Raw genomic sequence first — 12120 nt, 5'->3', positions numbered from 1 at the left:
CTGGGATTGTAATGGCTGTTATGATGTATTATCTTCCACATTAGCCTCCATGACATGTATCACAACAATCCTATAATTTTATGTTTGGGCCTTGGGATTTTCCAGATCCTCCATCCCGTCTTGAGAAGCACAAGTCATACGACGTGGATCTGGTTAGCTTTTTAGAGCTGGGTGGTGACTGAGTCCTCTAACTTGTCCCGACAACTCGGCAGGTTGGGCACTTCTCAATAGAAACACCTCAGCAGCGTCACGTCTGCTACCTGCACCTGCCACAGGCAAGTGCTTCTGCCTCACAAAGACATAACTTAATGCCGGAGCAGGTCCCAGCCTGCATCCCTCCCCCCCGCATACTCAGCCCTGCCTTGCTGTTCTCGCTGTCTTATTGTCAGACCACAAGGAAGGCAGGAAAAAAGTGACTACTTGACCTTCTCTGCTCAATTTCTTTGCCCTGACTTTCACATGAAGGAGTAACTTGTCCTGGAAGAGCTGTTGGATGGTTTCCAACATGAAGAACCTGCCAGAGAATATGAATCCCCTCTCCCCGACGATGTTCTGGCTCACAAAATGAGTAGTGTTGATAATACTGTTGACAAGCAGCTCACAATGTGTCTTGTGTATTAGCATATCCAGTTTGTTTTCTGTCCTGGCTCTGCAATGTGCTCTCTGATCAGGTGGGGATTGATAAGTTTTTATTAAAATTTTCCTCCACATACACAACAATATTCCTCCGCAACATCATTGTTGCTGCACTGAAAGCTCAGATTTCCATAGCGTTAGATCACTGTAAAATGAAAGCACTTGAACAACAGTGAATCAGTGAGACAAAAGTCAAAACATGATCCCTCTGTGCTCATGATAACCCTGTGATGCATGCCCAAACAGATATTATTTTGAATTCCTTCTCCTTTATCTCCATCTTCCTCCGCATCTGCTGCCAATTACATCATCATAATGCTCAAGTTCCTGTTTCCTCCCTCGCTTGAATGGCTGATCACCCCTCAGTGGCAGCCGAGCAGACCCACAAAGGCACAAATTTAGAAGGTGCACATGCGAGTGTATACTGTATGAATGGATGACGGAGAGTCATTAGTGTCGGGGAGATACAGTGTGACATAATATTATTCTGCTCCGGAGCGAGGAACTAAATTCATAATCATGGAAATAATGGACACAATACAAAGACATGTATAAACAGTTGATTTGGATTTTTAAGTCGAATTTAGCACAGCTATAATTTCATAATTCCATGACTGACCTTTTGGCCACTCGAATGTGATGGTGTGCTCTTTTTCTATATTAAAATGAACATGTATGCTGTAATATTTAGTTATTGTGCAGCAAACGTTATTTGCTGTCAAAAGTTTAGCTTTAGATTTGATTTACATTTGGGAAATTAGTCTTTTGCCTATAGCCCTAATGTATGGACCAAAGTCATAAATCTTCAAGGGTATACATTACAAAGTCATATACCTATTTGATTAAGGTCAGCAAATGTATAGAGAAATGTACATAAAGAAATACATTGTAGGACAGACGCACTGAATGCTATATTTGCACATAAATAACACAGGAAATGACCCAGAAAATATTCTGGTATCCATATCATGTTAATAAATTATTTACAAAAACTTCCAGTTTTTTGTTGTATATGAAATAATATATAATACTTACCAGAAATGATTTATATCTGTCAGGGCAGGGTTTTTTTTTGTCATAGTGGTGCTTTTATTATTAAACTATATTAAACAATATTAATGCAGCAGCATGAATATACTCGAGCCCCAGCCTTTGCCGCCTACTTCAAGCCGTTTCCAGGCTGAACGCAGCAGTACTCAGTGGAGGAGCTGAGGCTGAGTTAATGTATATATATTGAACAGTTCCTTCACATAATAGCTTGTGCCACATATTTCCTCCTCTCAGCCTCTTACTTCGCTGTATATCTTGCTCTGGAGTCTACGCTGAATGATGGACAAGAATATAGGTCAATACGAGGACCGTGTGGCTGCTCTTATTATGCTCCATGAAAAAGCCAAGCCATTTGTCATTGACTTTCTTCCCCCACCCGCCTGCCTGCCTTGCCTCACGATTACTCTTGCTCCTCTCCAACAATGTCTAATACCTCTGGGAGAGTGAGCAGAGGAACAGGGCAGCTACACCTGTGGCTGCTGAACAAGTGTATCACTGTCTGGGCGCTGTGTTCTGGCTTGTCAGTCCCTCTTACCTGGAATGTGCCGATGAGACAATCAGGTGCAACAGGCGCGTGGCAGCTTGCTGCAGGGAAAGATAACCTGATCTGAGAGGACTGAGCAAAGAGTACAACTTTCCACCTCTGGTCGACGTCTCTCTAAAAGCCTGAGACATGCGAGACATGTGCCACCCTGGCGAGCGTGGAGGATGATTTCTAAACAGCTCCTCTACCACGAGTAATGTCTACTACCGATTCATCATCATGGAGGCCTGTTTGACTCTCCCTGCATGACTCACTCAAAGGGTGGAGTACTGTGAGATTTTGTTTAGCCTGAGGGGTAGAAAATTTCATTTCTATCAAGAAAAGGTCACGAGCAATGTTCCAGCTTCACAGGAAATGCATCAATGCACATAATTGGATAACCTATCAGTTTTGGGGGCACCATGATTGAAGTGACACTATTTGCCAGTGATATTTGGTCAGCTGGATTGAAAGTGAAAGAGAAATAATGAATGCTGAGAATCCCTCTGTCTGCGCAGACCAACTGTTGCTGTAACATGAATCTTTTATTAGAGTGTGGATGCAAAGCATCTTGGGTTTAAGCATCATCAGAAGAGTTACTGAGCTTTGGACGTCACAGTGAGTTCATATTTCTGTACGAGCTGCTTAAAATCTAATTATCAGGTTAATTTCCATCTAAGAAATAAGACGGCCTCATTGTTATTTTCATTGGCCGGATTTTTCCAAGTGATACAAATAACCGTGTGACCTGTAACTGTTTAATTTTTAGAGAGTTATGAGCTTCCCCTCCAGTCACAGCCCCCACAGTTAAGCAGCTCAAGACTTGGGTCACATTGTGGTTACGTGCTTTTTTTCCCCTTCAAACACAAGACATCATAACCCTTCACTACTTGTAAATTTAGATTAATGGTCTGATAACAACAGGTCTCGTATTATCTCGAGGAATTTTTGTCAAGCTGCGTGGTTTTCTTCCTTCTGAAGGGAATATCATTTACCACTGAAATCCAAGCAAGACGTTTTGAGGAGAAAACGGCCCCTCTCAAGTGTTCATTTTTCCAGAATGTGTGTGTTTTTGTTGTCTAGGTTTTCCTTGGTGGCAGTGAACAAAGTGTTCTACTGTGGAGTTGTTTCAGCAATCGCAGACACAGTGTCTGTACAGGGAGTTCCTGTCCCTGGCCCAAACCCACAGACCAACAGCAGAGAAGGACAAGGTCAACCATTGCATTTGCTTTTCTTCTGGCATCAAGGCAGAAGAGCTTTACCTCACACTCCTTCAGCTTCACATCAGTGGGTTTATTTTGCAGCGCGACATGGGAAACAGAATCCAACAGACTGTTGAAGACGTACGTTACAATGGCACTTCATCAAGGACAACAAGAATTAAGTAGGCTATTATTATTATAATAACGTTTAAAAAGCTAGGAAAAAATGTGAGGTCAGCATACTTCATGTTTCAAAATATTACAATGTCAAGTGTTTACAAATCATCAAGATATTTGCTGATGACATTTTAGAGCCGACGTGCACTCCAGAATGCGGCAAAGTGCTTTTTAAGTATGAGCTTCTATAACGTTGCCATTGTATCTGCAGACCACAGATACAAGTGAGCTCACATTTTTTAAACCAAAATTACGTTGCGTAAGTTAGGCGCCTACAGACGAGCACATTGGCGCGATAGTGCTGTTACAGCTTGTGGCGCTTTTGGTTGACAGGAAGAAATTAGGGTGGGTTTCCTAGTTATGAATGTGGTTCGGTTAAGGAACATAAGTGTTTGGTTAGTGCGAGGAAAGGATCATGATGTTAGAACCCCTGATTTTATCAGGACACTTTTAGTTGGACATTTATTCTGTTTGGACTGTTTGTTGCTGTTTGTTTTCCTTAAAACAAAGGTTTTTTGGTTCTTCGCTTCCTGTTTTATTTTGAAGTTTTTCCTGTTGATTGTCTGCCCTGCCCTAATGTGTTTCACCTGTGTCTTATTTGTCTCACCTGTGTTTGATTGTCTCTGCCTCCCTGGTGAATGCGCTCTCTGTGTTGCGTCATTATTGTTTTGTTTGTTTGTTTCAGTGCGCTGTCTGGTTTCCTGTGTGTTCCTGTTTTCTCTTACGAGTGTTGGAGGTATTTTTCTTTTGTCTTTCAGTTCCTGCTTTATATTTTCCCATTTTGTGTTTTTGATGTATTTGGGTCCTCAATTTGTGTAACGATGACAATGCGTCGCAGGGTTAACACACAGTAGAATCATGTCTTCATCATTCAGCAACATCTTTAAAAAACACGGTCAACATCTGCAGCCTACTTTTGCTCTATACACTACCAACATACTCTATATTTCGGAGTGACTCACTTTTAAAAAATGCCAATACATGCTGATACATATGAAAGAATATGAACCTCAAATGTACAAATGCAACATTTGCAACGGTTTACAGAAAAGAATAATAAGTGGGCTGGTCTGCATGTACAGATAAATAAATAAATATCACTCCACCAGAGTCATACTGGAAATATACAGGGGAAACTCCACCGCCTGGCTCTGTACACAGTTCAAACAAGAATTTACCTGTAAACTTCACACAAAATATAGTGTTAATGTTTGAAAGTAACATGCATATGCTGAACTAACACAACCAGCTGCTCTCTGCAGCGTTATATATATTGAGTACTATACATATTTTCCATAATCTCTAAGTATTCATACAAAGCCATGATTTCCCCGTCTCTACTTTGCATTGATCCTCAGTTACAGTCAAACCATTACATCCATCTCCCCCGTTGGCCACAGCTGAGCAGTGTGGTAACAACAAAGATTCAGGTGTTTAGCATTTAGCATCACGACAGTTTTAGTGACCTGAAGCAGTGAAGCGGGAAGCCTGTTTGTGAACTGTCCTGCAGTCCAACTTGGTTTAACTCTTTGCTTGGGCAACCAAAGCTTACGAGACAATTATCAGAGGCTGGAATTCCAGACTGTGCTGCACTTGATAAGAGCAGCTCAGCAGTTGTAGAAGATAAAAGCAGAGACACTCGTCAATGAAAACAGCCCAGGTCTTATCAGATCACGATGGACTTTGCAGATCCTCCCTAATCTGTATCTGTACTTGCTTTGGAAAAGCTTTCACTGTCACATTAACTCCGCCGTGTGTGATTTGTCACCTTGGTCAGTGTGGGAACACATTTCATTTATATCAAAAACATCTCTTCATTAAAGGTCGTTGATTTTAACTTTTTCAAACGTGTCCTCCAGTTCTCATCAAAGCACACGGGCAATTATTCTCTCACAAATGAGAACATCTATTAAATTTAGATAACACTCACATGTAACTGTGGACGGATGAAAGAGAAAATGACAAGATAAATATCCTGATTGTGCGTTCATTTTCTTTCTCTTTTTGAGATGTTAGACTTCAAAGTAATACAAGTAGTCAATCAATGCATAAAGCTGAGACTTTCATAACTTGTCGCCAAACTCTAATGATGTACATGATCATAAACAAACACCTCATGGGAAGACTTCATTTGTGTTGTAATACTCAGAACAAAGCTTACACATCCTCCCTCACAACCGCACCAGACCAGCACCGGAGTGCCTGGCCTTTTGCAAATGCACCAATCTCCAACGTCATTTCAGTTCCAGATTACAGAGTCCATGCGCTTCTGCAGCATTTTGGGGAATGTGACCTTTGACCACATGCTAACACTGACATCATCAATATGTTCAGAACCAGAGACACATGTCAGTAACACATGACTTGTGACCAAAGCAACATTTAAATCCAATAAGGTTTTCTTTCTTTCTTTTTAAATGGTATGAAGTCTAATGAGGTTAATTAGCATTCTCAACGCTCATTAAATAACATGTTTTGGTTACTGAGCAGGGAAAATTCTATTTAAGTCCCACCAACAGGCTTAAGCAGTGTGGAACCTTTTGTTAATGATCGATATTTGGCTTATTTTTGAAGGCTCGATTAAAATCTCACAGGGTTCCCACACTTTGGATGACTTTTCAAGGACCATAATGTTCTGACACAGCTTAAGATGGGAGGGCAACTTGTAAGAGTCGCGTCGCCCATGGTGTCCACTTTTATTGATGTGGTCAAGTAATTGTCCTCGGGATCTGGTCAAAGTCAGTTTTTGTAAATGTTCTTTGTTGAGCCAGAGATCTTTGAATTTGCTCTCTCTTGCCTAACATTACTCGCACATTGTTCTGCACAGAATCTCACATAAACGGTGGACACAGTGTACAGTGTCCACAACACCGCAAATAGTAAAAACAATGTGACATTAAATGTTAAATTGTACAACAAATTTCGTTGTGCATAGACATGTGACCCTGACATGTGACCCTAAACCGCAGTTGCTAAAACATAACTGGCAGTGCAAAACCAGCAATTCATTCTTGTTTATTAGTTTGCAGTCTGTTATAAAAATATACACTGAATCTGGGATTAAAGATTGCATCCATGGTAAAATCCAATATTCTTATTGTCAATAAACCCAATTTAGAGACTAAAGTCAGTATACATTGAACAGTTTTGGGCTGTCCCAAAGAAAACATGAGCAATGTGAAATAACCATGGCAGCTTTGTATTGTTAGAGGTTACAAAGAGAAGCCACTGTCACAGTTTTGCAATCAAAAATTCCAGCAGAAATGTCCTTAGGATGACCATACAGGTGTTACTGTGTGTGCTGCTGAAATGATGTATTAATCAACATGGCCAAAACAAAGCGAAAGATTAAAGTATGTCGACACCCCCAAATTGGCCTCTTTTTCCTTAACCATGATCATGCCCACAGTCTCAGATTTTTCTCTCCACACATTAAAAGAACACTTGGCAGACCACATTTCATCTTGTTGTGCTGTTTACCACCAGTGCATGCTGCTGATGTTTTTGTAGCCCAAACTTAAATAGATGTCATGATCGTACAGTCGACATGGAGTAAATCGTACTTGATGAATTCTGTTTTTTTTTAGATCCATGTTGCACATAAAAATTGCACTGGGTCAGAAGGCAGCTTGAGGCCAACACACTGATTTTACTAAAAATGTAACTGAAGAGCTACGTACTGCATCTACTTTAACTATGAGTTAAAACACACAACTGATTACCATTAACACACACTTAATGTGTATTAATCCACTGCTGAAGATCTCTGGCCAGTCCTCAGGAACATCACTATATTTACTGCCAGTGCAGAGTTGTTTTATGAAACATCTTAAGTCAAAGTAAATATATACAGGACTAGAATTGAAAGATTTGCACCTTCATCACAAACCAGGAGGCCTTTGTTCGTGTCGAAAATGTAATTCTCATTTATTTGGGACTTTTTTCCCCTCCATGATCAGCAAAAATACACACTCACACTCAAGGAACTCAAAACCACATCATGCCGTATTCCCACCTTGATTTTGTTCACGCGAATAAAACAAAATGTAACATTCTTCTTAGGAAGCTTTTAATCTTTCAATCTTAGCAATTGTGTCACCTGTGGACAAATCCACTGGCTGTTTCCTATATTTGTGCTAAGCTAAGCTAACCAGCGGTGACATCATGTTTACAACACAAAATGCTAAAGTAGCATCAACTGTCTTTTCTAGTAAGTAATGGCCAGAAAGCAAAGAAGCACATTTAGCCAAGATGACAGATTATTTAAAATAAGGCACACTGTGTAAGAAATAGTGACATCTAATGGTGAGACTGTAGAGTGCAACAAACCCCTTTCCCCTTGCCTTTCCCATGTGCGTCAGAAAGCTACAGTGGCCTTCACATACCAGAAAGGATGTGAGCACTCTAACACTCTCCCACTCTCTCTGTGCCATTTCCTCCCTGTACTTTGTTGGTTTACGCATCAGGTTTACATTTGGGGTTGCTGTACAAACAGCTCAAGAACGTGGTCTCCATAAAGCAAAAAAAAGTCCTTATGTAGCTCATGCTTATTCTAATATGGCTACTAAAGCAAATGTATGTATGTATTATAATACAAACATATGGTTAGTATGTTCAATTTCTGCCAATGTACCCTCCGAAATGTTACACACTACACCTTTAATGACATTTTCAAACTTGACCTCAAAGTCAAACAAAAGTCTCTCCCTCAAACTTGCATTACCATACATTTATATGGCAAACTAACAACTTACACATATTGTCCCTTTGAATTATGTAATACCAATCGTATTTTAAAAAACTGAACTGCCTTTGCGTTACAAGTCTTTGATGTGGCACCCCACAGAGAACAAAGCACAACAGGCCTGCACTTCATGATAACAATACAATTATAGGACATTATTGGCCATGGTCGCTGCTTCATTTAACACATCATGCCAGTGAGAGCAGACCCCCCCCCATGGGAGCTCCCTTGTCTACACCACATCCTAGTGAGTAAGAGCAGCTCCAGACGCTGATGTACTCCGGGCCCTGCCTACTTCTCCACACCTACCCCACCGTGTCATCATGGTCAGGGCTACTCACTGAGCCGTAATTACCTCAGGCTGACACACACAACAAGGGAGATGCCTTCAAGTAAACACAGTCCAGATTCTGGCCCAGCTCACTTCAAAGCTGGAGCATGCTGATAACAAAACAGGCCCTGGAGAGCCTCCCCAATCCCCTCCCACGGAGAGTGTGGTCAGAACTCATTGGGGGGGAGTGCGATAGTGGTGGTGGTGTGAGAGTGAGCGGAGGTGTGAAGTGGCTTTTGACAGCACAGCACCTGCTGCGTCTTCACTGGCAGGCAGCTCCTCACCATTTGTCTCAAATGACCTGTTAGCTTGGACTGTGGGATTACGGAGTCGGAGGGAGGGGGGGTGGGGGTCAATCTGGAGGCATGCCGATGGGGAAGGGTGGTGTTGAGAGAGTTGGGGGTTGGGGTGATGTTGTTGTGTGATCGGACACACCTTCTGTCATGCCAGTGGAACATTCCAGCTGTATGTGGCAACTAACTCTACTGTTGTGGGATGATGACGCGTCTGCCCCTCCAGGCCCTCGATTCATACCCAGTGCTGTGCTCAGTGGCATTTGTCACACAGACGATAGCATCACTCATCCTCGAGCCAGTGTGGGTTTTTTGTTTCAGTGTCGCTTCAATCACAGAAGCCTAGATTGCCGCTAATTTGAGCGTCATTAGCATTATCTGCTAATGCAATCCAAATGCTGCTTGTTGCCTTTAAAGTCATGCCTTATCCCACATCACTCAGTGTCATCTTGATTCCTTATCAGCCGTGGTTTTTCTCTGCGGCTCATGACACAGCTGGATCAGGTCTCCTGTGATCAGTCCACTGGAATGGAAGCATCGGTGCACACCAGGCAATCTCCAAAAATACTCAAAGGCTGTGGTGAAGAGGAATGCACCAATGACAGACAATATTTATGACAGCGAAGACCGTGACTACTCGCTCGGAAACACAAACAATCTGTCTCTCGGAGGGGGATTGCAATATTGATGCAGTGTTTATAAGACTCATAATTGCAAAATATCGCTCCGTGCAAGTATTCATCTTGTTGCCTTGTTGTGTTTGAAATGTAATAGTGCTGAAAAATGTCCGTCTCCCATTGAAAAACAGGAAAATAGCTCAGTTCAAAGTAAATAACAGCTGACAGTCCCAGAGGTGTTTTCACTTCGCTTTGGACAGATCTGTTGAATGCTGTTGTAAACATCAAATCTCTCTATTTTGCTCCGTAAAAATTGGGAGGGGGGGAAATGAATAAATAAATAAATAAATAAACAAGGAGACTGCTTTTCAAAAACAACTGATGACACCCCGCCACGTAGATGATTTCTCATGGCGCATAACCTGTCGTCGAGTGTCACCACTTGGAATCCATCATTTTGTATCATTTCACCTCCAGCGTTATAATTCAGAATGTAATCTGCTTTATTGAGAGTGTCCCATAAAATCTTTATAAATGGGCAATTAAATTACAGGCAGCCCTCACACTGTGTTCTTAACAATGAAGGACATTCATCAGCAGAATTAAGTAGTGTGTGTGAAACTTTTTTTTGTAACATTCAGGCCCACATTCAGGCTCTTGGCATCTTGGCCGAAAGACCGAGAGAGTAACTCAACTGGAAACTGAAAAGCACGATCAGAAAATCCCAGGCTGTAATGCCCCGAGATTCTTTGGAAAATAGTTTCAACTTAAAGTTTTGGCAGGAGGAAAGGTCTCTGGCGTTACTACAGTCAGTGGTTCATCCTTTTGCTAAACATTAATATCATCACAAATCCTCCGGGAATCCTAGTTTTAATGTATTACATGTGCAAAAGTGATGACTTTGGCCAGAGGAAGATTGACAGTGTCCAAGATGGAAGGGATAAATATGTGTAGAATATGTTATTTCTGTTGCTCCAGTCAGTTTTGATTATGTACAAGTGATTGAGTATTTGACTTTCTATTGTGAGTATTTATTTATTCACTGTGATACGCAGCAACACTGAGCCCTAACTGAATTTTCCTGAGGGGACAAAAAGTATATAGTTTCAAGTCATAAAATGTTAGGATTATCACATGAATGATGATATATATAGAGTGTATCCTCTGACAATCCTTGTAGTTGAGCGAAGGAGTCCTACCCATCCCCAGAGAAACTTCTCTGAAGCTCCACGTCCTGTTGAGGCTTGTCAGAGGAGTACAATACCCAGAGTCTGAATAATGTGGCCGGGAGCTAGTTTATTCAAGCACCTTTTGTTTGCACTCTATACTCACCTTTTCCCTCCACTGATGATCAGATAACCACAAGACACACACACACACACACACAGAGAAAGAGAGAGAGAGAGAGAGAGAGAGAGAAATCTCTGGAGGAGTCTGAGCTGCCACTGGCTCCTTGTAGAGACTGTCACAGAGGATATTGTAGATTTCTCACAGTGTCATGGTTTGGGGCTAATGCCATCATCTAAAATGGTGGCATTAGTCAGAAGAAGAAAAAAAAACCTCATTGAAGTCTTAAATGTGATGTGGATGGCGCCTATACACTCAGAGGCCCAATGTCATGGCACGACAGGGCGGCCTTTCTCAAGCCCCCAGAGTATTCAGTTTCACTATTTACCCATAAGTTAAGAGAGGTCACGCAGTAATGTGTGTGTGTGTGTGTGTGTGTGTGTGTGTGTGCGTGTGTGTGTCCGTGGACAGCTGCTCTTTGATGTAAGTACCTGGGACTGAGCAGTGGATACACACAAACTCACAGTTTTGATTGTAATATTTTTTAGGATGTACACTCATACCTCATTCACCCTGGTTAAAACAACCTGTTTAAATCCCAGGTTAAACAGGGATTGTGACCAGTGGGAATGTATTTAATCTGCATTCATTACTTAATGGATGCAGGTTTTTATTGGCTTCTGGTTGGTATTAGTGGGAAGGCAACTTGTGGATGAACATGGTCTTTTCTCTGTCACCGCTATGACAAACATCCAACTCTCAGCTGTTAGCATAGTCGTTAGCCATGAGTGTTTTTACCGAACCTTACATTTTACAACAGGGGACAGGGCTCAGTGTATTTTATTTTACTCCATTCACTAATGACTGTGAATGAGGTGTGAACACAAAATGACTGTAATCTTGTGTGTGTGCTTCACTGTGCTGTTGTCATTTTCCTCTTCCTGTGACGTGTTTTGTTACTGGCATGTTTGTGACATCGCATTTCACACACAAGTGAGACATGTGGTTATTTGGTGATTTTTGGTGATGTTGCTGATTTACGCCAAATTCATTTCACACATCCGTTGTCTACTAGTTATTACACCACAGCTCTTTTAGAAATAATTAATATTATTTCTAGATTAATGATTTTGGTCACTTTTTATTGACTTTTATGTTGAAAAACTCACTTGTTATGAAGTGCAGTATCACAAAGGTCACACACCAATAAATTCCTCCTTTTATTAAATTTAGGTTAATTTAGCTTTTTTACTGATGATT

The sequence above is a fragment of the Solea senegalensis genome, linkage group LG1 (assembly GCF_019176455.1).
Source record: "Solea senegalensis isolate Sse05_10M linkage group LG1, IFAPA_SoseM_1, whole genome shotgun sequence".
Taxonomy (NCBI): Eukaryota; Metazoa; Chordata; class Actinopteri; order Pleuronectiformes; family Soleidae; genus Solea; species Solea senegalensis.
This window is presented reverse-complemented; position numbering follows the sequence as displayed.